The sequence below is a fragment of the Lissotriton helveticus genome, chromosome 5_1 (genome assembly GCF_964261635.1).
Source record: "Lissotriton helveticus chromosome 5_1, aLisHel1.1, whole genome shotgun sequence".
In the NCBI taxonomy this organism is placed as follows: Eukaryota; Metazoa; Chordata; class Amphibia; order Caudata; family Salamandridae; genus Lissotriton; species Lissotriton helveticus.
In genome coordinates, this window is record NC_136065.1 from 1424628370 (window position 1) to 1424651168 (window position 22799).

The 22799-nt window shown below is 46.5% G+C and overlaps 1 protein-coding gene across 2 annotated transcripts in view; it reads left to right on the plus strand.

The window, feature by feature from the left end:
* RSBN1 (round spermatid basic protein 1) overlaps positions 1-22799 on the plus strand; it is a 235610-nt gene that overhangs the window by 165030 nt on the left and 47781 nt on the right. The gene's annotated exons all lie outside the window — the stretch shown is intronic.

A 22799-nucleotide genomic window follows, 5' to 3' on the forward strand; every position in this document is an offset into this window, starting at 1 on the left:
ACAACGCTGATAGGTGCTGCAGGAGTGGTGTGAAATACAGCGGGAGCAGCAGGGCCAGGTCCAGGTAGCTGTCCTGTGAAGTACGTACGTGGAGCAGCTTGTGGCTCACACAGAGCGTGAAAAATGAGTAGCACCGTAAGGTAGAGATGGTAACAAGGCAACCTCCAGGGAGGTGTATGATAGAGGCCGAGTTGTGTGAAGACGAATTACGCAGAAGATAGAGTCGAGAAGCGCAGCAGTAGCACACTGTGTGAGGTACAGCGGATGTGAGGTATATGCAGTAGTCCTGTGGGCTGCGCACAGGGAGCCTGTCCTGTGACACACATGATGCAGCACTGAGAGGTATGGTTGTTAACACTCTGAGGATAGCGCCGAGAGGCGAGCAGGAGCAGCGCTGTGAGCAGCAGGGTCGTTTACAGGGGCAGCACTCTGAGGTACAAAGGGTATAGCGGGTGAGGTACGTACACTGTGCAGCGAGGTACACAGGGTGTGCGGCACGCAGCCAGTAGCATCTCTGGGCTCTGTGAGACATGACTTTTGAGCAGCTGTCGGAGCCTTTGTCAGTCTGTCTGGAGCTCTGTCGGTGTGTCCTTCGCCTTATCTCTTCCAGTCACCTCTCTTTCTTTACCTCCCATCAATCAAACATCGTGCTTCGGGCCCCCTCTCTTCTCATGTCTCTGTTGGAAACTCTCTGCTCCTCGCTCTGTCTCTGCCTCTACACCCCATGCGCTCCTCTGTGTGTCTCACTACCTCGGGCGCCCCCTATCTCGCGGTCTTATTTACCATTCTGTGCCTCGAGCTAAAGCACCCTGCAAACACAACATAACCCTACACAAATAACATAACGTAACCTAACATAACATGGTTATTTGTTAATCACACGTTCACCCTTGGGTATCTTGGCGCTGAATAACAGATGTTTATTGTTACCCAACTCAATGAGACTCATTTTATCGTCCTCCGAAGGATGAAATGCTGAGTGGACCCGGTCTACTTACCTCTGTCTGTCGGTGTCTGACAGTGCTGTGGGTCTCTGAGTGTGAGTAAACTGACAGTGTCTAACTGTATGACTGTGCCGTGAGTCTCGGAGTGTCAGTAAACTGTCTAGTTACTTACCTCGGTCTGTCTGTGTCTGACTATACTCAGTGCCTGACTGAGCTGTTGGTCTCTAAGTGTCTGTAAACGGTCCTCTCTAGTTTCCACTGTGTGTCTGATTCTCAAATAACGTCAGCCCACCTTCAGGTGTCTCTGAAGCACCTCCAGCCATGCCTCCGTTCCTCTTTCTATTCTTGCTTTCTTACACCCTCATCCATTTCCCATCCTCCCATTCCTTGGTGCATTTCTTCCTTCTTCCTCCTTTCATTCCATACTTTCTTTTTTTCCTGGTCCTTCCTTCATCCCTTCTTTAATTTCTTCTTTTCTTACCTTCAACCCTTCCTTCTGCTTTCCTTCCTCATTTCCTTTCTTCTTTCTATTCATCCATCACACATCATCCACTTCAATTCTCCCTCATTCCTTCTTCTATCCATTCATTTCTTCCTTTCACATTCTTTTCTTATTTCCTCCTTCTTTATCCATTACTCATTTAATTCCTCATTCCATTACTCACCTTCCTGCCTGAATTTGTTGCTGTCTTCTTTGATGTATTCCTTCCTTTATACCTTTCTTTCTTTTAAACAGCACAGTACAAGCACATTCTCTTTAGTTTATAAAGCTGCCTCAGGCCCTCAAATGACCCTACTAATGGTAAAGTTTGAGTTTATACACATTTTCTAACTTGAGTTCACTTTAAAGTTGTTGCCATAGGCTTCTCAAATGTTACAATATGTTATATTGATTCGCAGAGCGCACTAATCAGGTGAGGTATTTGATGTGCTTATGTGAAGAACTAGGTCTTCAGCTCCTTGTGAAACTCAAGTGAGGAGGTAGCTCTAATGTGTTTAGGCTTGTGGATGTGGGTGGAGGTCAAAAAAGGAAGTGGGTGGAGCCACTGGAGGTTGTGGACGGAGCCGGGGAAGTGGCTGTGGCCTCCTAAAAAATGTGAGCACCTGCACTTCATATTTTACAAATTAAGCACTGAACTGGCTGCCCCTGTCTTTTCGTGGCCCGCATGAGCCTGGAGAATGGCCACCGGCTTCTCGTTCGGGGCCGGTACCGCCACCGACACCCTGGGGGCGACCACAGGAGGCACCTCCACAGGTGGAGGGGGCTTCTCATTCGGAGCGGTGGCGCCAAGGTAAGGAGATTCGTTGAGTCTGCCCTATTTGTCTGTCTTTCGAAGTTAGATAACCCGAGGCTATTCAACACCAGTGCTGAAGTTCTTGCTCCTTTTTATATGTACCCCCACCCTTGTTGTGGCCCCCATCTTCGAGAATTGCTGAGGGTGGCTAGATGTGTTTTATTAAGCTGTAACCTGAAACTTGTTTCTCTTTGTTGCACAGTCTGTGCGCCTAGTTTAACTCTTGTTTCAGTCTGCCTGGCCAGTGTGTATTTATCATTTGCACTACGTTCTGCCTGATTAGTGTATTTTTACCTCTTGTTGCCCAATGTGCCCGGCGAGTGTATTTTTACCACTACCTGCTTATTTTGCTTGGCAACTGTATTTTTTCTCTATGCTTCACTGTCTACACACCTATTGTATTATTAACCTTGCTACACAGTCTTCCTGGCTAGTGTGTTTTTACCTCCTGCTGCACATTCTGCCTGGCTAATGTATATGTATCATTTGCTGTGCATTCTTCCTGGTTAGTGTATATTTATTTATTTTTATTTATTTATTCAAAGTTTTATATAGCGCGAACAGGATCCTTACAGATATCAGAGCGCTTCACAAAGACAGGGAAGGGGCAGTAGGAGTCAACAGAGATAATGGGAGACAGTATAATAGTCAATAACATGGTAATAACATGGATAATAAAAACATACATAAAACCAATCCATATACAATCAGGTAAGGGAGTAATATAGGAACAGCACAGGTCATTGTTCACACTACAGAGGTGTACAGGTGGATCAGTAAACCAACGTGTATCATATCTTGGTCGGTAGTAAGAAAGTAGCGCAGTAGTGCCCCCAACAAGTAGAATATAGTGCCAGGGGATAGGGTGAGCAGTGATACACATCAGTGCAGAGTCTCTGTACCAACATCTGTAACGATCAGGAGATCTTGGCCAGAAGGATGGTTTTCACCTCTTTCTTGAAGAGTGCAGTGGAGGAGATCAGCCTGGTTTCAGGAGGGAGCGCATTCCAGATCCGGGGAGCCATCCCTGAGAAGGAGCGCTTGTAGGTTTTCACTTTCCGGAATCTGCGGGGTTTCAGGAGAAGATTTTTTGTGCTCCTATTGGATCTCGAACCTCCTGATAAAGACAGCTTTTGAGCGAGGTAGTTAGGTGCCTTGTGGTGCACGGCCGCGTGTGTCATAACTGCAATTTTTAGCTGTATTCTGGCTTCAAAAGGCAGCCATTTTAGAGACTTTAGGTCTGGGGATATGTGCGAGTGCTTTCTAGAGCCAGTGATGAGTCTCGCGGCAGCGTTCAGGGAGGCTCTTAAGGGTGCTGTTGTTGATAGCGGGAGACCGCTGAGGGCCACAATTCCATAGTCTATTCGAGGGATGACTAAAGCTTGTACAGCAGTTTGGAAGTCTTTGGCCGGGAGGAAGGGTTTAATTTTCCTCAGTGTGTTAATTTGGAAATTAGCTGCTTTTGTGGCTTTGCTGACGTGCTGCTGCATGTTGAGCTTGGCGTCGAGTGTGATGCCTAGGGATTTCGCCGAGTCCACGATGGTAGGTTGGACATTGAGTGCTGTTAGGTTGTTGAGCCAGGTTTGGATGGTGGAGATTTTCGTCGGGGGTGAGATGAGTAGGAACTCAGTTTTCAGAGCATTTAGTTTGAGGTGATTATCGGCCAGCCAAGCTTGGGTGTTAATAAGCGTGGAATTCAGGTGTTTGATATCTTCCGGGGATTGTAACTTTAGATAGAGTTGTGTGTCATCGGCGTACATATGGAATTGTACATTGGATGCTTGAAGCAAGGTGGCGATCGGTTCCATAACGAGGTTGAACAGTGTAGGGGAGAGGGTGGATCCTTGTGGGACACCTAGATCTACAGGCACAGGTGTAGATAGCACATTGTCAATCTTGAACCTCTGGGACCGGTTGTGAAGGAAGGACGAAAACCACTTGAGAACAGTTCCCGATAACCCCATTCTAGTACTTAGCAGCTCCAGCAAATTCTCATGTTTGACCGTGTCAAATGCAGATGAGAGGTCAAGAAGGATGAGGAGGCAGGACTCATTGCGATCCAGAATTTGGAGGGCGTCATCAATTATGTGTGTCATAGCTGTTTCAGTGCTATGTTTCGCTCTGAAGCCTGATTGATGAGGGTTGAGGAGGTCAAATTGATCAATGTGTTTTGTTAGTTGGAGTTGGACACATTTCTCCAGCAGTTTGGCCAGTGTGGGGTATTGGTGATGGGCCGATAGTTGTTTAGGTCAGACGGATCAGCTGTAGGTTTCTTGAGTATAGGCGTGACTTGCCCCACCTTAAGGGAGTCTGGAATGTGGCCTTGTTGTAAAGAGCTGTTGATGATCTTGGTCCAGAGAGGGAGGAGCAGGGGGATAAAGTCTTTTACCGCATTAGCAGGTAGAGGGTCTGTGAGGTGATTAGAGGGCTTCAAGGTGCAGAGCAGTTTGTGTATTGCTTCTTCCGAATAGGTATCGAAGTACTGCCAGGATGCCTTGTTTTTAGGTTGAGTGCCTGCCTTTCTGGTGTGGTTGGGGTATCGGCTTACATCCATGATGAGGTCATTTCTTATGTTGTCAGTCTTTAGTTTAAAGAAAGCAGAGAAGGCTTCACAGTGTGGGGTGTCCTTTGTTGTGCTGTTTGATTGCGTGGGTTGTGCCTTTGTTTGGGTCTTGATTAGTTCGAACAGCTTTCTTGGCCTGTTCTTCGCTTGGTCCAACTGGCGGCTGAAGAAGACAGACTTTGTGCGCTTTATTTTCCTAAAGTAGGCATTTCTCTTGTTCCTAAGCTTTTTGAGATGCAGTGCTGAAGGGTCCGATCTCCAGGTGCGCTCTGCCATTCGCATATTCCGCCTTTCGTCATTGAGCCTGTCATCATACCAGGGGTTAGAAATTTTGGTGGAGACTCTCTTCAGTTGCAGAGGGGCGACTTCATTGACTATTGTATTCATAGAGTCAAGGTAGTGGTCAGTCAGTGATTGAACATCTGAGGCACCTGAAGGGGGAAGGAGGAGGTTGCCGATGTGGGGAGGTAGTGTGGAGGGGTTAAGATTCTTCAGATCCCTTTTCCATGTTTTGGATTTGATTGGTTGCGTAGGGTTCGGTTTAACTTTTTCGTTGATAAAGAAGGTGATAATGTGGTGATCTGACCAATCGCAGGGTAGAATCGCCTCCAGTTGAATAGCGTTCTCTTTGGCAATGATGAGGTCGAGTATCGCACCTTTGTCGTGTGTTGGTTTATCGCATAGTTGGGTGAGGTCAAGCGCATTGAGGAAGGTTTTGAGACTATTCACCACGGTGTCTTTCTGATCGTTCCAGTGGAGATTGAAGTCACCCAGGTATACTTGAGTGGTCTGCCGACCGGCATTGGAAGTGATCAGGTCCATGAATTGTTGGGTGAATATGAGATTGTCACCAGGCGGGTGATAGATGAGATGTAAAGCACAGACTTGTTTGCCCTCACTGGTGATGTCGAGGCAGAGGAGTTCACAGGAGGAAAGGGAGGGGGAGGTGACTTGAGTAACGGAAAGATTGCTCCTAAAAATGCATGCAATTCCCCCGCCCGTCTTGCCAGGAGACCTGTCCAGCCTAATGATGTGATAGTTAGGGGGGACTAGTATGTCCATAATCGGGGTAGAGGCTTCAGTGAGCCACGTTTCCGTTAGAATGGCTAGGTCCAGCTCCCTATCTGAGATGAGATCCGCGATGTCGGAGGAATGTCTCTGGGCCGATCTGCAGTTTAGTAGGATGCATTTGAGTTTGGGAGAGAGAAGGGTGGTCGAGCTTACTAGTGTGAGGGGAACTTTTCTGAGGTTGTTAGGGACGGAGCCTCTGTTGTTGAGTGTTGGGAGCCTCAGAGGGTTAGTAAGAATTGTGGGTATGGGGATGTGTGAGTTGGAAAACACTTTTACCGGACCTGGGCCATAAGAGTGTAGGAGAGAGCATAGGTCGCGGTCCGACAAGGGGTTGAGAACACGACGGGGGCGGTGGGAATTATTGCGAGCGGGGATAGTAGGCCATTGCTGATGTCGTCGAGGGCGAGGGTATGTAGGGAGGGTGCGTCGTTTGTAGGGTAGTTGGGTGGCGGGAGGTAGACTGGGCTGTGAGGAGAGAAGGACTTTGATTGCGTGGACGTCTTTTTTGATTTGTAAGATTTCCTCTTTGACTTGTTGGAGGGTGGATAAAGTCAGGTCAGGAGGGTCATTGGGGAAGGTGTTGGTGGAGAGAGCCGTTGGTGAGTGGTGGAGTAGTGAGCTGGAGAGCAGGCAGGGTGTCGGGGGGGGGGGGGGGGGGTAAACTAGCGTTGTTGAGGGGTTCCGCGGTGCTAGTGAGTGGGATGGTATTCAAGGTGTGGACGTGTTTGTGGGCGAGGGGTGAGGGTATTGGAGGTGTGGCAGGCTGTGGTTGGGAGGCATAGGTAGTGATTTCAGTGGGAGACGGTGCTGGTGAGTAGAAGAGTGAGTGAAGGCTGAGGACAGTGGGGGAGGCAGGAGGGTAGTGAGGGCTGAGAGTAGGAGGTGGGAGAGAGGGGGATGCTAAGGCAAGGGGGGAGGTATGTTCTGTATCTTTTTTGCCATTTGCTGCCTATTCCGCCTGGCTAGTGTAATTGTACCCCTTGCTGCACATCCTGCCAGGTTAGTGCATAGCTTCCATTTTCTGAACATTCAGCCTGGCTAGTGTATGTTTACCTCCTGCTGCACATCCTGTCTATCTAGTGTATATCTATAATTTGCTGCACAATCTGCTTGGCTAGTGTAATTATACCTCTTGCTGCACAGTCTGTCTCGCTAGTGTATTTTTACTTCCTGCTGCACATTCTGCCTGGCTAGTGTATTTTTACTTCCTGCTGCACATTCTGCCTGGCTAGTGTATATCTACTTTGTGCTGCACATTCTTCCTGGCTAGTATATATTTGACATTTGCTGTATACATGGCCTACGTATTTTCTTGCCTATGTTCCCTGGTTGTGATTGTTTTTCTTGCCTCTCTTCCCTGGTTGTGCTCGTTTTTCTTGCCTCTGTTCCCTGGTTGTGCTCGCTTTTCTTGCCTCTGTTCCCTGGTTGTGATCGCTTTTCTTGCCTCGGTTCCCTGGGGCGTTACTGGGCAGAGGTGGGCGTGTGGTGAGGGGCAATGGGTGCCCAGGGCACGGACGCCAGTGCACCGGCTGACCTGTGTCTCTGTGTGTGTGTGGCTCTGTGTGTGTGTGTGGCTCTGTGTGTGTGTGTGGCTCTGTGTGTGTGTGTGTGTGTGGCTCTGTGTGTGTGTGTCTGTGGCTCTGTGTGTGTGTGGCTCTGTGTGTGTGTGTGGCTCTGTGTGTGTGTGTGGCTCTGTGTGTGTGTGTGGCTCTGTGTGTGTGTGTGTGGCTCTGTGTGTGTGTGTGGCTCTGTGTGTGTGTGGCTCTGTGTGTGTGTGTGGCTCTGTGTGTGTGTGTGTGTGTGTGTGTGTGTGTGTGTGTGGCTCTGTGTGTGTGTCTGGCTCTGTGTGTGTGTCTGGCTCTGTGTGTGTGTCTGGCTCTGTGTGTGTGTCTGGCTCTGTGTGTGGGCTCTGTGTGTGTGGGGCTCTGTCTGCTAATACACTCGACTACTCTCTAATGCTCACCTATTCCCATTGTAAATGACAATACCATTTATTTATGTTTAAAAAAAAATGAAAAGAATGCCATTTGCAATGCCAATAGCTCTAACTTTAACAAAGACGAGACCATTGCATTGTAAATGCTTGTTTTAATTTTTTTTATTGAAATTCAATGAAAAACCAAAGGTTAAGGATAAGTTTTAGTTAGGAAAACCGAAACAATTATTTGTATTCAAAACCAACTTAAATTACACAAACATTAGAAACTCTAAAGTTACAGTTATGACTTGTGCCCTGGTCGAAACGTACTACAACTCTCGCACCTCTGTGAAGTGTTGTCAACTCGCTAGCCACACTACATTAACTATGTCACGCCTTCCCCACGCACTGCTTATACCCTTTTATACTAACCCCTTCCATGCTTCTGTCTGCCAACGGCCATCGCGAGCACTACCTCATAGTGCTGTGCTTGTCTGTTGGCTGACGCGTCCCTGCTCACTGCGCTAAACCGCCGCTGTGGCTGAATTGGCGCCGCAGTTAAGCGGTTACATTACTTATAGCACTTTAAATGACAGCATTCATAACAAGACTCATGACATCAAATACCATAATTTTTGTGAACAGTGTGCATGGTAGAGGGTTGAGTTATAATTGATTTAGTCTGGCCATAAAGTTGACAACACTATGTACAGAGGTGCGTGAGGTATAGTATGTTTTGACCGGGACGCAAATTATAACTGTACGTGTAGCCTAATTTGGTTTTGTATTCAATAATAAAGTTTTTCTAATTATAACTGTACGTGTAGCCTAATTTGGTTTTGTATTCAATAATAAAGTTTTTCTAATTATAACTGATCCTTAAACAGTTTTTTTCATTAAATATATAAAGTCTGTGTGTATGTGTGTGTGTGTGTGTGTGTGTATATATATATATAGATGTATATATATATATCTATATATATATATATATCCATTTTTTTCATCACCTTTTTCACACACATACATTCACTATTTTTAAGACCAACCACGCGCTAAACACAATCTTGCAAGCCACTTCCTAATCTGAGGTACTATCACAGACAACAGCAGCTCTCGCTCATGACATCAAATACCAGGACACTTACAGGGAGATTTAGACACGAGGCAACATTGCATTTCTCCAACGAGACACGCATCTATAGCCCACTTGGGCTGGACCCCCTGCCTCCCTCTGGCTACCCCCGCTACTCCCCATGCACTTGCGTTAATCTCACTACCAGTTCGGCCTTCCCTGCCTCACACCCTGCGTTTATCCGTGCCCAGCACCTGGCCCGATCCCCCCTAAACTAATTTCAGGCGGTGTGACCAAATCTGAGAAAACACACACCTAGATTAAACTCAGACACAGCAGGCTCTTCATAAATCAACGGGATTACTTGCGTAAACACCACGCTGCACATCCCGAACTGAGCCTCCCGCCCGCTAACACACAGACATTAATCTTTACATCCCGAATTCAGCGTAGGAAATACGTCCTAAACACCAGCCGGCCACGTACTTACATTTTGAAACACGTCCACCCAAGGACACTGCGCATACACGATGTGTCTCGATCGAGCCCCACAAAGTTACAGACTGCAGAGCAGCTGAGAGCTTAAAACACCTCGAATCGGAACTCTTCCATGTCTAGGACAGCACGTACCAGGCAGAAGCCAAAGTGTAACACAATTGTTTCCACTATTCAGAGAGCAGCTGCAAATTACAAATGCCAGCAACATTATAACAAGAACTGTATATGTTAATTGTAAAGATGTATTTACACTGTTTAAAATTAATTATGCTTTTATTTTACAATGACTTGCATTTTTTAAGCGCATCCAACTTCTCTATGTTTATGGTCACATGGTTACCTATGTCACATGGTTGATCCATCATATGTCACAATGCACTAGTATAAAAGAGGCTCACTAACACGGTGTAAGCAGATGTAGTGAACAAGGCGGACTTGTCCGCCGAAACGCGTCTGATCGTTTATATTGGTGAATAAAAGCCTTTGATCTTCATCCACGGAGTCGGTGCCTGTTCTTTTTCATGCCAAGCCAGGATTGGAAGCAATATATATATATATATATATATATATATATAGATATATAGATATATAGATATATAGATATATAGATATATAGATATATAATTATATAATATAGTGTGTGTAAATTACTCACACGAAAAATACTTATTACAATACCCAATGCATGTAGAGTGAGACAATGTTCATGCTGTGAGAAAGGTTATCTGTAGTATTGTCACTGCAGATGTCAACCCAATACCGTATTAAAACCAGTGCCTACAGCTAAATATATAAATGTGTACAATGTTCTAATGTCTGTGAACCTTGAAACGTGTAGAGCAAAATTGCTATGTAGTGCTGTATAAATATTGCAGCAGAACTGGCCTAACAACTTTTGTTCGCAAATCTGTAAGTTAAAAATTCCTCCAAACGGGGAGTACTTTTTGAGGTCCCTGAGAAACAACTTGCTCAGCAGGGTGAAGTAAGGAAGAGAAACATTATGAAAATAACAATTGATCCAAAGAGGTGTGCTAGCAAGGCTTAGTCACCCCATATTAACCATACACTTAGGATAGACTTTTCCAGCAGCTCATCCATCACTGGTGCTGAGTTTAAGGGGCTCAACAGTTGTTTGTGAAACACTTGTGCCTGACTAAGTCCAATTCTTCGCAGTGCACCTTAACATGGTCATGAACAGAGTGGCCTAAGGATTCTTCAGGCTTTCAAGGGGTGTTACGTTTCCGTTGGGCTTCCATGCTGGCTAAGAAGAGCAGCAAAGCAAGCAAGCAATCAGAGCTTCAACAGATGTTCAGCTTAATTCCACCCACAATAACGGGGCAGTGCTGAGGTTCTTCACCCGGTGTAGTGTAGTTCCTATATTCCCAAAAGGCTCTGCGCATTGAAATAATATATCCTATAGATATGACGTAGGACTTAGGTCAGTAGGTCTCTATCGAATTAACTAAACTTAATAGTGAGTGCCAGCTAGATCAGAGGTCACTAGAAACTTTCTCGAATACACAAGGGATTCGTTTCTGACAACCGCATAAACATGACAACTTTGTTTCCCCAAGAATAAGAACATATCTTCAGAGTCGTGGAAACAATAGGTAACTATTTTACTCAGTCAATCGTGCATGCTTTATTTCTACAGAGTTGCAGAGAAATAGTGAGACGGGCGTTTTCAATAAAAGGGTTTATTGAACAGTCTTCTTTCTCATGCAAGAGAGGCTAACTGCTACAATCGTTAGACAGAATGCAGAGTATAATGCGTACAGCGAGAATAGTATTATAAAATAATTCTGTAATCGAATTGTATGGTTTCTAAGCCACATAAAAATACATACATATACAACAAAGGCTAAAATACTCAACTGGTGCTTCTAAAACATGCCTACCCCAATGTACCTAACCTAGGTCTAGTACGAGGGAAGAAGTAAGTGCTGCTTAGCATAAGTTTAAGTTCTGCCAAGAATTGCCAAAGGTTTACCTAGGTTCTAATCAGTTCCATACCTTTAGAATGAAGGAGGTTTGGTATCTCTGTCTCGGGACTCGATTTCCCAACACCCCGCAAGGGGAGTCAGAAACACTGGAGCTGGATTCTAGGCAGAGGACAGCTTCTTGTCGGTGCGTCAACTGGAGAGTTGGCTTCCTTCGGCACTTGCTGTAGCGAGCTGCGTCGGGCAAATAGGTCATCGAACTGTAACGGACCACACCGTGCTTTGCTATAGCAAGTGAAGGTTTATTTATACCTTGAAGGTGTTTAGGAATGCCATGTTTGACGTAAAGTCTGGCATGTGAATGTCCTGAATGAACCCTTAAGGAGCAGATGTTCATTGTAAAATAACTTGAGTTTTTGGAGAAATCAATATTCAAGCAAGAGAAAGTACCTAACGGCTTAAGAGTCTGGTTTTCCAAGAAATCGTTGTGACGTTGATGAACGGATGGAAGTAGCCATGCCTTTATTTGGACTGCATGGGCTATGTCTAAATAAGGGCTTGATTTCTATGCCTATATAAGGGCAACATGTTTCGTACCTATGTAAGGGCATGAATCGGGAAAATTCATTCGGAATCTAAAAGGCCATACAACAGGAGGTTCCATTGATCCAAGTATAGGAAAAGCTTATTGAGGTGTGGCTTAACCTAGCTTCTCTTGATAAAGATGGGCAGTTATCATATATTCCAATGTCAAATTGCAATAAACAAATTGCTACAATTGTTCATGAGTTGGTGAGACTGTGATACGGTAAAGTTCCCCTCCTAAAAGAGTAGCCTAGGAATTCCACTGCCCTCTATCTACATGTAGGGACTGAAGTTGAATCTGTGTGGCCACTTCTGATGAGAAGCTCTGTGAACTTCCTTAAAGCTACCTGAGACAAAGTGCAGGAAGAAATAGAGGATGGGATTGTCCTCTGTGGCAGTACATCCTCCATTTTGCAAACTCCATTCATACTAAAATCCTAGAGGAAGGCACATCTGTAATGGTCACAGCCCACGTACTTTGCAAACATTTGCACAGGCACAGTAGTCACCCTTCAACACAATTCTGGCACAACAATGTTTCTGATGGTTTACACTAACAATGGCTGCATATATTGTTCTTGAATGTAATACACATTTTAAACCCCACGGTACCCAATAGGTGGTCTGCATCAACTTCAGACTGCAGAGGGATGCCATCAGGCAACTTCCCTGGGTGGATATTGACACCCCCAAAAAATTGGAATCTGCTTGCAAGAACAAGGGCTCAGTCCAAGGAGGCTAAGTGCCCACTTAAGATTACTAGTGGTAAGAGCAATAGGGAACTCTCTTCTCAGGACTTACAGAAGGGCAACAGGGATAGGCAGAATCTCAAACTGTTGCCAAAATGAAAAAGCATAGTGTAAAAGTAGAAATTGTGGGATGCTAGCCGTATTGCTTGTATTGGATTGTTGTTTGTACAGCACTTAACAGGTAAATTTAGCAATGGATGAAGGCGACAGAAATATACTGTTGTTGAACGATGCATGTGGAGAGATTCCAGGGCCTGGCAGGTCAAAACAATCTTGGAGTTGGAGAATCTTTTCTGAGTAATTTCTAGGCTTGGTTTGCTAAACCAAATTGTGGAGAATATAGCTCAAGAACCAAGAAAAAGTGTGAATAATCTTAAAGCTAATATTTTTTTATTTTTGCCATGAAGAATGTGTTTCTAGTTTTTATTGCTGCATGAAGAATGCGTTTCTAGTATTTATTGCTGCCTTGAAGAATATGTTTTTAGTTTTATTGCTGCCATGAAGAATTTATTTTATTTTATTTATAAGGTTTTATATAGCGTTGGCTGGGCCCCAGGGTATCAGAGCGCATTACATGGGTTGTTTTTTTTGTAGAGGAAAAAAATTGCGAAATAACATTTGTATAATGAGGTAGCATACACAAACTTAGAACAATAAAAATAGACCCAAATGATTACCAGGGCTAATTACATCAAGATTTACATTTGAATATAGAGAGTCATGAGTAATACAGCAAGTGTGGTTGGGAAAGGCTAAAGAAGGAGGGGGGGAAGCAGGAATGGCGGGAGACAATGGAAGGGGAAGGGTGAGGAAGAACTGGCTAAGTGTAAGCTGGAGCTACAAGGGGATTTAGTTATATGAGAAGGGAAAGGTAGTTAAATAGGGTAGTTATAGGAAGAGGGGGGGAGAGGAAGTCAAGTGATTGGTAAGGGGAGCGCTAAACAGTGAGACACAGGCTGAGACATAAGGGGACTTAGGGCCCGATGTAGGTAATTGTGAAATACCGATTTCTTAATATCGAATTTGAACTGATTCGGTATTAAGAAATCGGTATTTCCTATGTAGGTAAAGATTTGGTAAAAAATACTGAATCCTTAAAATTCCTTATTACCGAATCGGTAATTGAGATTCGTTAATAAGGAATACCTACCCATTCATTCCTATGGGCTTGGAGGCCCATAGGAATGAATGTGAAGACAATCAGTATTACCGGTTCGGTATTACCGAATCGGTGATACAGGGAGGTATTTCAAGGGTGCACCCCTGAAATGTGCATGTGTGCACATGTGGCACACATCCATGCCCTAAGGGCATGGATGTGTGCCACATGGCACTTCTAAAAAAGCAAGAAGGTGTTTTTTTAAAGGAATTCAGTAATTATCACCAACTTGAAGTTGGTGGTAATTACCGCTTTCTTAAGGCCCAAAAGCACTTTTTTAAGTGCTTCCTACATAGCATTTAAGGAATCAGTATTACTGATTCCTTAAATGCAAGGGCAATAAGGAATCGGTATTTACTGATTCCTTATTTACCGATTCTTTCCTACATTGGGAATGGCTAAATACCGGTAGGTAACGGTGAAATTTACAGAATTTCACCGTTACTGACTGGTATTTAGCCACCTACATCGGGACCTAAGTGATATAAGAGGGGAAAGGTAGTAAAATAGGGTAGTTGTAAGAAGGGGGGGTGAGAGGAAGTCAGGAGATCGATAAGGCGTACCCAAATCAGTGAGAAGCAGGATTGGGAATAGTGCCCAGTGTAGGGGTTAAGGACCCCAGTGTTTGTTGAGAAGGTGCAGTTTCAGGGCTTTTTTGAAGTTGTAGTAGGAGGTGTTGCAGCATATTTCTATAGGGAGGGAATTCCAGATGGTGGGCACATTTCCAGAGGAGGAGCGTGATTGTGAGGATTTCTTATTTAACAGAGGGGCAATGAGAGCGAGTGTGTCAGTGCTCTTCAACACTCTAGAGCCGCCGGCCTCGTGGAGTTTGCCCGAGAGGTACAGCGGGGTGTTTTGATGAAGGGCTTTTTACGTGATGCAAGCGGTCTTGTAGGTGGATCTGCCTTCACTGGGGAGCCATTTGAGGGATATGAGGGCAGGGAAGATTTGATTGAACAGTTTGCAATCTGTGATAAGCCTAGCAGCAAGGTTGAGAACAGATTTGATTGGGGCTAGGTGGATTTTAGGTGTTCCAATGAGGATGGTGTTACCATAGTCGATTCTCGATAGGACCAGTGATTGGACAACTAATTTAAAGTCATCTGCAGGAATGAAGGGTTTGATTTTCTTGAGATGATGAAGCATGAAGAGAGCACCCTTTGCTGCATTTTTTAGAATGTGTTTCTAGTTTGTTTTTATTGCAGCCATGAAGAATGTGTTTCTAGTTTTTATTGCTGCCATGAAGAATGTGTTTCTAGTTTTTAGGTCGAGGACGCAGTCTTTGGTCGGAGATTTAATGATTTTTAGACGGGGCTTGGAACCCGCCTCTCTCCTCCACCTCTTTTCCATTGGCTGGCTTCCTAAACGGAGGAGAGGGGCGTCACTCCAATGAAGCCCCGTCTCTTTCGGATTCGGGGGCGTGTTTTTGGCGTTCTTTGGCCCTGTGACGTCACCCGTCACTCAGTACGCCAGAACACGCCCCGAATCCAAAATTTTCGGATGTTTGCGGCCGCCATTTTTGCCTGGGTGTTTAAGGTAAGCCATCCCGACCGCCTGACGCGACTGCCCCTGCTCTCTCCCTCCGTTGTTTAATCCTCGCTCTCTCTGCCTCCCTCCCTCCACGCTCGAGTGGTGACTCGCCCCCTTTGCCTGCTCTGTCCCTGCTCCGACGTTTGTACAGCGCCATAGTCCTACTGCTTTTGAACTTTTTCTCCCTGTCGTCAGGCCAATAATATACAACTTTAATGAAAACCGGAAGCGGCGCACGTCCGGTGAATCTCTTGCATCAATTCTTATTGTAAACTTCCTGCCATCTCTGGGAAGCATTCAACCCCCTTCCTGTGGCCCTGCGTCAGGTAGTAATGACGCACCGGTACGGTAGCCCTAAAGGACACACATCCCTGTGGTTAAAGTATAATCCATGCGCATTACCTGCTCGCTTCTTCCTGCAGCCGGAGCCGACGTTCCTCCATCTTCCTCTGCAGCTGGGAGCGTCTGAGTTAAGGTTTCACAGCAGCCTACAGAGGTGTCTGTGGGTTCAAGTTACACTCACCTACTGAGAGGGCTTAATTACATCAACAAACCCTCCCTCTACCTGCCAGCGCCCCCACCCCCTCCCCCGCCAAGCAGGCCGCATTCCTTCCATCCTCCCAAAATCTGGCCGTCCCTTCAGAAATACTGCACATTCCGAACACATCTCGCTGCGCCAGAGACTGGGCGGAGAGGTGAGCGGCTGAGCGAGCCTGAGAAATAATGTGAAGAGCCGAGCCTGGAGACTGGATTGCTCTAAGAGCCAAAGCACAAGCCGAGGCGGCCAAAACCATCATGTAAATTCCTCAGTGTGCTCTGGTCCCACCGTATGTCCCATCTGCCTTATCTTTCTTGCTCTTTTCTTCTCATGCCATCTTTCTCTTCCTATGTTTCTCCCTCTCTTTTACTCATTTCTCTCCATCCCCAATATTCCCATTTGCTCACGTTTTTCTCTCCAGCCTGTTTCTCGCAAGCATACTTTTGCTCGTGCTCCCCGTGTCCCGCTCTCTCTTATTCCTTTTGTTCCTCTCGCTTTGTTTCTTCTTTTGCCTGTCACTCCTCTCCCAACCCGGCTATCAGCCTCCTGTGTCCTCAATAACCGGGCGCGCAAGGTCAGCGGGCTGAGCCAGAGAAATAACTGGGTAGGCTGAGCGCCTGCTGCTGTGCCTGGCCTGAGTCTCTGCACTCGCAGCTTTCCTTCATGTGACGCTACTGACAAGTAATGGAGCCAAGGGGTCTCTCTGACCATACACCAACGATACCAAACTACAGAAGGGAGTGCTGGGGGCAGGACAGTCAGAGCAGCTCGAAGGAAGTTTCACGGAGCGGCCACGAGGCACCACGTCCATCTCCCTTGTGACTAAGGTCAGAGTAATACCACTGTCTTCCAAAAGTAACGAGCTTATGTACCGATCCAATAATCAAATCATAATAATCTGTCTCGCACAGGGGTCTCAGACGCTATTTCAAGCCATGCTTGTTGTTTGCATAGCACCTTCACTACCCTTATTTGGTCTCGCAGCGCTTGGCAGACACAAGGGTGCTTGTGGTTCGTCACTTGGAGAGCACGGGGCCGCGGACTATTTACAGTATCGACCCCCAACCCCAAAATAAATAAACATTTAGACAGAGGCTGGGAATGGAGATGGACTTCGGGGTTCCGTCAGGAGAACCTCAAAGCAGGACTGCCTCCGATGGAACCGGCTGTACACTCCGCAGCGGCCTGAACCCCCCCTGCAGCAGCCTGACAGGACCCCGCCCCGGCCCGACCCCATCTGGCACTGAGGACACCGCTCCTCGAGCCTGAGTGCCCCACCAATGGGCTTCAGCGCAGGTAGGACCCGAGCGGCGACTCTTACTCTTTCCCTCACCCCCCTTTCCACATTTAACATTCCCAACTGGTCGTACTTCGTCCTGATAGCCCTCACTCCTCGTTTCTTTGTCGTATGCCTCCTTGCTTTCCCTCTATCACTCCCTTCCACCATCACAGTCCTAGTCTCCCTCTCAAGCACCATCCCCCGTCTCCTTCCTTCATATCTCACTCCTTCCTTCGGTCTCTTATACCCTTCCTTCACGTCGCACTGCTTCCCTCTATCCATTACTCCCACTCCACTTCCCTCATCTCTTCCTTCAGCCCCCACATCTTCCTTTTCTCATTCCTTAATATTTTCTCCTTTTTTACTCCTTCCTCTATTCCTCACACATTCCCTCTATTATACCTTTCCGAATTCTGTTACACAATTCCTCTGCATTTCAAACCCACACTTTTCTCTTTCTTTCTTTCTACTCGTCACTCCTCTCCATGCCTCACCTTTGACCTTCCTGGCTCATCCCCCATTCCATGCTCATTGTTTTGAGTGATATCGCATAGTTTTATCGATCCCTCACTGCGGACCCTCCATATCTCACTCTTTTCGGCATCTCTCCTGCCACATTCGCACTCATTCCCTTTCCTTTACTCTATTCCTCTATCTGAGTGACACTCTGTATGTGGCCCCTCTGCCCTTTACATGGAGCTCTTGGTCATGTTTACTCGACTCAGCACAAACAATAAGGCGATGTTAAATAATCATGAAAATGTTTATTTATACTTAATTGAAGTAAAGGGAAAGTAGAACAGAAGGTGTCTTGCACCACTTAACTTTACGAAGCTCTTCATTTTTAAAAATATCTTGCAACAAATGTGTAAAAATATTGTAAAGTCTCTTCAAAATTAAAAAAAAGTGTATTTTATTATCCTGCAGAAGCAAATCACTGTAGTACGTTGAGATTATATCTGCATTGAGAAGCTTTTTGTAAGTGATAAATTGAGAAGTATTTTAAGTGATAAGTTTCGAACAGAAATCTAGAAACATTCTTGACCCCCTTGCCCCACCCCCACCCCCACCCACAACAATACCAATGGTGAACTAAGAGGTGAGTTCGTTGTGTGCACATTTTTCTGTGGCATGGGCTGCTATTATGCATGAGGAACATTATAGGTTATCAAATAAAACATAAGAGACGATTGGTAAAGCATAGATCTTGAAGTTATGTATTTTGAGGTCTTTAGCAAATTAAACATAGGAGAAGATTGGTAAAGCATAGATCTTGAAGTCATGTATTTTTAGGTCATATATTTGATCATTTAAAAAAGGAGGCAAAGTGAAATGAAACAGTTGCCTAGCATCACCCCGCCTACAGCTCACCTCACTCACTTGAGTCACTCAGTCACATTGACGTGGAGTACAGGTGAATGTAACCAGCAATATACACACCCTGCTGACCCCGACTGAATGACAACCACAAACAACAAACCGAACAAACGCTTCTTCTGTTCCAGAGGTGCTCAATAGACGAGGGTCGCATCTATCATCGGTGCAGCAGGCGCAGTGGCACCGGGTGGAGACCTGAGGAGCCCACTGCATCCAATTTTGGTTCTCTTATCCTACCTAAAGTGCTTGAAAGAAGGGGTATTTCCTGGCTTGCAACACAGTTGCTATGCCACTGTGATGGGCACGCTCTTTCAGCCTCTTCCAAAATTCAGGGCGTAGATCAGGCGCAGCTCCCCCAACCAAGACAATGAATAACTGAAATATGGATGGGGATACGCGGGACATCACATTTTCCAGGGTGTTGGGGGCATAATTTTGCGTTTAACCACAGCCCAAAATATCGAATCTATCTGCCACCCCAAAAAATTCCGAAAGGTCAATTAGGAAATTGTTGTGCTGGAGCCAGATATAGAGTATATATTTGTGGGCGTCTGCGAAGAACCGAAAGCAGCTGACCGGCGGAACAATTGGAGTAACCTTTCACCAGGGGCGTAGCTTGGTCAGTATTGTGGGCGGGGGGACTTCAAATTTCCCAACAAACACGCTGGAGTATCTTGTGAAAATACACGACATGAGAAGCAGGGCAAAGGGGACTTAAGGTGCTGTGTGTTAAGAGTACTTAAAACTCGTTCTTTTTCAAACTAACCAACAGTTTTTAAGACCTTCATAAGTGAGTGTGTGTGTGTTTGTCAATGTGTATGTGAAAATGCCAGGTGAAATCTAACAGACACCTCACAATACCCGACTGAAAACACTTGTGAGTTGTACCCTGTTATTTACTACAAAAAACACTGATTAGGGTGGTGTAACACCCCCAAACATACTCCACCCCTAAACCTATGCCCCTGCAAGTAACATACTGATTGAAACACATGGGTTGAAAGCCACCAGAGCAGTTCAAACCAACGGAGGCCAGCAGAGTGATCGAAACCAGTTCACCCCACGGAAGCTGACCTCGAACACTTCCCAATGCTCGAAACTAGCCACACGGGACACCTGGATAGAACTGGAATTCCACGAGGGAAACTCCCAAGAGAAATTCCTGGGCCCCGGGGAAGGAATGCTAAGAGACGTCAGCCCGTCAATTCAAATAATGTTTAACAGAAGTGACTGAGCCTTGTTTAAACATGCTCCCCCACACTATAAAACCGCAGCCAATAAACAAACAACGCCTCCTAAATACTGACGACTAAGTTGCTGACATTTGTGAAGGCTACTGTAAAAAATACTATAGCAAAGACTTTAATCCATCCGGTGCTGGCCGTTCACGGCTAACTGGCCTCAATGTTTGCAAAACATGCATTACCGGCACTGGGGGAATCTCTGCACCAGCTGGTCTTTCAAGCGCCTATACAGGCAGGCCTGAACCCCATGACCTGTCCAGGGTAATGTACACACTCCCCATGCTCTCCAGGCCCATGTAGACTACATTCAGGAAGGGGTCTGTATCAGCTTACCACCTCAATGTTCAGCCCTTGACATACAGAATGCATATCTGATGCTTTGGAGTTATTTTTTTTCAACTTTGATAATACAGTTTGTTTACATTGATTTTGTATTCCTTGCATATCTAGTATGTACTTTGCTATCTACAAATAAATAGATGAAAGATAATGGAACCTGAAGCTCCAGAGACAGTCAGGCTCCCAGTATGCAGATTATCCGTTGTCCCCTTCACTAGGAGCTCGCACTTTGCTTGTAATTAAGTGTATATCACATTTTGCTGAGTTTTCATTTGCTTTGATTTGATGTTGCATTATGGTAGTGGTATCTGTTTAGTGCAGATTGGCCTTTGGAACAGTCCAGCCCGTGTAGATAAGAGCGGTGGGCCGCTTTGGAATATGGTAAACAAAAAGAGATGGGGCGAGGCGCAGATAAAGGTCCAGCTTGTAGGCCCCCACAAAGACGATATGTGAAGGCTGCCAAGGAGGCAGATCGAGGGATCTGCTCCCTAAGGAGCAAGGATCCTCACTGTGTGTGTATGTGGCTCTGCGTGTGTATGTGGCTCTGGGTGTGTTTGTGGCTCTGAGTGTGTGTGTGGCTCTGAGTGTGTGTGTGGCTCTGAGTGTGTGTGTGGCTCTGAGTGTGTGTGTGGCTCTGAGTGTGTGTGTGGCTCTGAGTGTGTGTGTGGCTCTGAGTGTGTGTGTGGCTCTGAGTGTGTGTGTGGCTCTGAGTGTGTGTGTGGGGCTCTGAGTGTGTGTGGGGCTCTGAGTGTGTGTGTGTGGCTCTGAGTGTGTGTGTGTGTGTGGCTCTGAGTGTGTGTGTGTGGGGGGCTCTGAGTGTGTGTGTGTGTGGGGCTCTGAGTGTGTGTGTGTGTGGGGCTCTGAGTGTGTGTGTGTGTGGGGCTCTGAGTGTGTGTGTGTGTGGGGCTCTGAGTGTGTGTGTGTGGGGCTCTGAGTGTGTGTGTGTGGGGCTCTGAGTGTGTGTGTGTGGGGCTCTGAGTGTGTGTGTGTGGGGCTCTGAGTGTGTGTGTGTGGGGCTCTGAGTGTGTGTGTGTGTGGGGCTCTGAGTGTGTGTGTGTGTGGGGCTCTGAGTGTGTGTGTGTGTGGGGCTCTGAGTGTGTGTGTGTGGGGCTCTGAGTGTGTGTGTGTGGGGCTCTGAGTGTGTGTGTGTGGGGCTCTGAGTGTGTGTGTGTGGGGCTCTGAGTGTGTGTGTGTGGGGCTCTGAGTGTGTGTGTGTGGGGCTCTGTGTGTGTGTGTGTGGGGGGCTCTGTGTGTGTGTGGCTGTGTGTGTGTGTGTGTGGCTGTGTGTGTGTGTGTGTGGCTGTGTGTGTGTGTGTGTGGCTGTGTGTGTGTGTGTGTGGCTGTGTGTGTGTGTGGCTGTGTGTGTGTGTGTGTGGCTGTGTGTGTGTGTGTGTGTGGCTGTGTGTGTGTGTGTGTGGCTGTGTGTGTGTGTGTGTGTGGCTGTGTGTGTGGGGCTGTGTGTGTGTGTGGGGCTGTGTGTGTGTGTGGGGCTGTGTGTGTGTGTGGGGCTGTGTGTGTGTGTGGGGCTGTGTGTGTGGGGGGCTGTGTGTGTGTGGGGGGCTGTGTGTGGGGCTCTGTGTGTGTGGGGGGGGGGCTCTGTGTGTGTGGGGGGGGGCTCTGTGTGTGTGTGGGGGGCTCTGTGTGTGTGTGGGGGGCTCTGTGTGTGTGTGGGGGGCTCTGTGTGTGTGTGGGGGGGCTCTGTGTGTGTGTGGGGGGGCTCTGTGTGTGTGTGGGGGGGCTCTGTGTGTGTGTGGGGGGCTCTGTGTGTGTGGGGGGGGCTCTGTGTGTGTGGGGGGGGCTCTGTGTGTGGGGCTCTGTGTGTGTGTGTGGGGCTCTGTGTGTGTGTGTGGGGGGCTCTGTGTGTGTGTGTGGGGGGCTCTGTGTGTGTGGCTCTGTGTGTGTGTGGGGCTCTGTGTGTGTGTGGGGCTCTGTGTGTGTGTGGGGTCTGTGTGTGTGTGTGGGGGCTCTGTGTGTGTGGGGGCTCTGTGTGTGTGTGGGGGGGCTCTGTGTGTGTGGGGGGGCTCTGTGTGTGTGGGGGGGCTCTGTGTGTGTGGAGGGGGCTCTGTGTGTGTGGAGGGGGCTCTGTGTGTGTGGGGGGCTCTGTGTGGCTTTGTGTGTGTGGCTCTGTGTGGGTGGAAATGCAATTGGTCATGCATTTGCGAGCGATTAAGCTATTGGCATTATAAATGACAATGCCATTTATTTAATGATTAAGCTATTGGCAATGTAAATGACAATGCCATTTATTTATGATTTAAAAAAAAAAAGTCATGAGCAATGCCAATAGCTCTACCTTTAATAATGCCGAGACCATTGCATTGTAAATGTTTGTTATTGCTGCCATGAAGAATGTGTTTCTAGATGGAGCTCTCCTGCATAGGATGCCCTCCACCTGCATTGCCTCCCCGTACGCTGTGACGTCTGTACATTATCGCTTGTGGCAATGCTTATGTCATGTTGTTTATGCACAATAGTATCATTTTGAACACTTGCATTGTTTTGTCTTTTTTGGGGGCGGGGGGGCTTTAAAAAACATAATACAAGCAAAAAAAAGTTTCTAAAATGGTTTAGTTGGTAATCCTAATCGATTTCACCAGTTAACTTGATGTAACGTTTTCATTAAAGCAGTACAATACGACACTCAAGCATATAGTGTTTTATACCAACTAGTATTAGTCCTTAGCAACCTGGTTTACTT